Here is a 4,227-nt window from a genome sequence, read left to right as displayed (position 1 = left end):
TATAATCAGTTAACTGAAAATATAAAAAGCCAGTCCTAAAGAGACGTCATTTTGTTTCCCATTAAATAGAAGTACTTATTCCATTTGCACTTTTTCAGCCCAGACTTTCTTCTTTTAATCTTCTGAAACACAGGACAGAATTAATTTGTATGGTCAATTCATCCTATACAAGGTTTAAATTTATCTTTTTGAAACTAATCTGTTACTGATTATCTCAGGAGTTAGGAGGCCAGAACATGGATCCAGTCTCCCTGTAGACCAAAGCTACTACAAGCTGAAGGGTATTTAATGCTAACATTTGGTCTGAGAGGAAAGAGGACACAACACGAAAGATGGTGGACAACATCCTCTCTCCTGCAAGAACAGCATGTCCCATCCTTAGAACGTTGCAGAAGCCCTGCCTAATGGTGTTTCCAGCCCTTCCCTGCAGCTTTCTAATCCGCATAGCGGTAGCCACTCAATACCCCATGCAGGTCCAGACTCTAGAGGTCAAAGTTGTTACCACAGGTTCAAAGTAAAGACACTGGAAACTTCAGAAACAACTCAAAAAAGCTTGAAAATAAAATAACTTGTAATCACTTAGAGCAGAAGCAAAGATAAATCTTTCCAGTATTATATTCACAAACACACACAGAGTAGCATTATGTAAAAATGTTGTGTAACTTGTTTTTTCACTAACTGCATAATTTGATCAGTTTTCATGTTATTAAACAAACTTCATTATTTTTATGGCTTTGAAACACTCTATTGAATATAAGTATTATAATATAGCTAACTAATCCCTTTTTGTTGGACGGGATTATTTCCACTGTTTTCACTATTCTAAATAATGTCACAATTAATGTTCTTGATGATCCTCTAGGGATTTCCTTAGGTTAAATACTTAGAATTGCTGTATCAAAAATGTGCACATTTTAGAGAATTTTTTAATCAGATTTACAAATATTCTAATAGCAGAGTATATTCCTCCAACAGTGTGAGGAACTGATTCTGAAAATATGAATCAGTCCTGAGGCATTAGATAGGAAACACAGCATCCATCCTTCCATCCATGAAAAGGTATTTATTGAGTGCATACTCTATACCATGTGCTAGGAACACAGCAGGGAAATAGACAGATATAAACCCTACCCTCCCTGTACTCACAACCTGGTAGGGAAATCAGACAAGCAATTCGGATACTGATTAGTTTAGCCTTGTGACTGCTTTTATTCTGTCAATATGTTCCATTTTAAAACAAGACTCCTGCCTTATTGCTAGGATTAAGCATCTTATGTTGGAAACTGGGTCTCCTGTTTCTCCCGCACCAGGGGCCATGTCTTATTCTCATAAATTCTCTTGAAAATGCTATAGAATCCTGGAACAGTGGCTGGCCCTGCTGAGAGCATTTCCCTTTGTCTACATAAGTTACCTACCAGCCAAGCCAGACTCCAGCTGCATACTACCCATTTTCTGGAAAAGCAATGAAAATCATGGCCACTTTTGGCTTCACTCTACTCTCTCTGTGCCCTATACCACTTACTATAAATTAATTACTTTATTTAATTTAAACAACAATGCTATGAGAGCAACACTGTTGTTATACCCTCATTTCACTGGGTTTACCTGGGTCTCTATCTCTGTCCTGATACTTGTCCTGCTAGACTGAACACACCCTGGTCATCCACTGTTAGGCCTATCTCGGAAGGTCTGTCACACACCCAAGGGGTCTGGCACTCTCCAGAATCTGCTCTGACAAGTTGTCAGATTGCCTGGGGGCACACCCAGCTCCACTGCAATGATTCCCAAAGCTGAACCAAAGACCAACCACCAGCTGCAGAACCAAGTGAGGTCCTTCTTTAAATGACAAAATGTGTGTATAAAATGAAACAGTATTCAGCAATAAAAAGAAACGGGGTACTGAGACATAGACAAACCTCAAAATACTATGCTAAGAGAAATAAGCCAGAGGAAACTGGACAAATATTGTACGATTTCACTTAAATGAAATATCTAGAACAGGTAGATTCACAAAGACAGAAAGCAGGTAAGTGATTGCCAAAGGCAAGGAGGAGAGAGGAATAGGAGTGATTCTTAATTGATATAGGGTCTCACTTGCGGGTGATAAAACTGTTTTGGGAAACAGAGAGTGGTGATGGCTGCACATGACTGTGAATGTACTGAATGTCACTGAATTGTTTATTTTAAGATGGTTCATTTTAATTTTATGTCATGTTTATCTCAATTTTTAAAAGGGGAGGTGGCAAGAATGTACCGATTCAAAGTAGTTAGGCCTAGGAAGGTCCTTTTGTACAAACTCCCAAGTGATCTGGTGCACAGTAAAATTTGAAAAGCATGCCTTAAATAAAACCTTCCGGTACAGCTACATAGAAATTGTCATCCAAAAAAATGCAAAAATTAAAAGCTTTTTTTCCCCCAAAGCTTGAAGACAAGTCCTAAAGCAAAAGCATGGTTATAACTAGCACAAAGAGCTTAACGGTGAGGTGGCACCACTGAGCTGCCTGGTGCCATTATTTCCAGTTAGCAAGGCCCTCCAAGGGTTTGCCTGGACCATCAGCATGTGCATGTAACACAGTCACTGCACTGGGGGAAATGAGGACAGAAAATAGGATCAAGAGACACATGGTGATGTGTGAAGAAGGACAAACCCTAGGCAAGAGGAGGAGGGATATTGACTAATCAATATGACCAAGCAAAGTAATGGTACAGCTCCTACATAGCCCTGAATTAAAGTAAACGGGAATCAATGGGCTAAAAACCAAGGATTCAATAAAGCCATTAAGTCATGGCAATTCCTTTCGAGGCAAATTAATTCCTTCCTGGCTCTGTCCCCTGTTTCTACCAAAAGTCAATACTCTCCTAGCAAGGGATTTGGGGAATGTGGCTTCCAATACTTTGTCACTATTTCACTCCACCAGTTTATCCCTAGGAGAGGGACTTCTTCACTTCTGGCTTTCTTCCATCAGTATGTTGGTTTGGCTTCGACTCCTAAGTCAAGTGATTTGTGTTTCAAGGGAAACAAAACCTAATCTCATCTGCCAACACCTGACAAGGGGCCAGGTCTCTCAGTGGTTAGCGCTGCTGATGAAACCTTCCTAGGGAACTATATCAAGTCACAGTGTGTCCGTCACACATGAACACATTAGCAAGGCACTCTGTGACAGGTGCTATGTTAAGAATATCTTATATATTGTCCTATGTAATTCTTACCACAACCCTACAAGATTCATTTTGTGGATTGGGAAACTGAGTCTTGAATGGTTTAGTAAATCCCAATGTCTCCTGACTCCAAAGCCTGCCTAATGACCACTCAGCGGTGTCCACATGCCTCCCAAATTAAAACCCTCCAAGACTCCAGGAAATGAGTGAGTCACCAACGACCCTTCCAAAGCAGCCACCCACACCCCACGGCAGTTAGAGAGGATTCCTGAGCACATTGGGCACACACACAAGAGTCTCCCAAGTATAAAGTTTTACATTGAGAGGGTCACTGGCCATGAGATGTCCACACAGTCGCTTAGCTGTTTTTTGTTTGTTTGTTTGTTTTCTGAGATGGAGTCTCACTGTCACCCAGGCTAGAGTGCAGTGGCGTGATCTTGGCTCGCTGCAACCTCCACCTCCCAGGTTCAAGCAATTCTCCTGCCTCAGCCTCCCGCATAGCTGGGATTACAGGTGCGTGCCACCAACACATGTGGCTAATTTTCGTGTTTTTAGTAGAGACAGGGTTTCGACATGTTGGTCAGGCTGGTCTCAAACTCCTGACCTCAGATGATCTGCCCACCTCAGCCTCCCAAAGTGCTGGGACTACAGGTGTGAGCCACCGCACCCAGCCAACAGTCCCTGAGCTCTTACCAGTCAGAACTCTCACCAGCATACAGCCGGGTTAGAAGACAGGAAGAGAATGATTCTGGTGAGTGTGTGCTAAAGACTAACAACTTTGATTTGCTTGAAGGAGAACACACATGCCATATATTAAGGTAAATGAAAGCTATTGCTTTGGATTCAAAGAACCTGGGCCCTAATTTCCAGCTCTTTCACTTCAGCTATGTGACTTCGGGCAGTTTTGACCTTGCTGAGACTGAATTCTCATTTTTAAATTGGAGATGTTTATCTTGCACAATGGTAGCTATGAAGAGTGAATGGGGTATTTCACGTAAGAGCATTTATCATGTGCCTGGCACAGAGTGAATCTTAAATGGTAGCTGCCATTATTTCCCAAAACCAGAT

Source organism: Mandrillus leucophaeus, unplaced genomic scaffold (genome assembly GCF_000951045.1).
Source record: "Mandrillus leucophaeus isolate KB7577 unplaced genomic scaffold, Mleu.le_1.0 Scaffold222, whole genome shotgun sequence".
Taxonomy (NCBI): Eukaryota; Metazoa; Chordata; class Mammalia; order Primates; family Cercopithecidae; genus Mandrillus; species Mandrillus leucophaeus.
The sequence above is the reverse complement of the archived record's forward strand: the minus strand, read 5'-3'. Positions refer to the sequence as shown.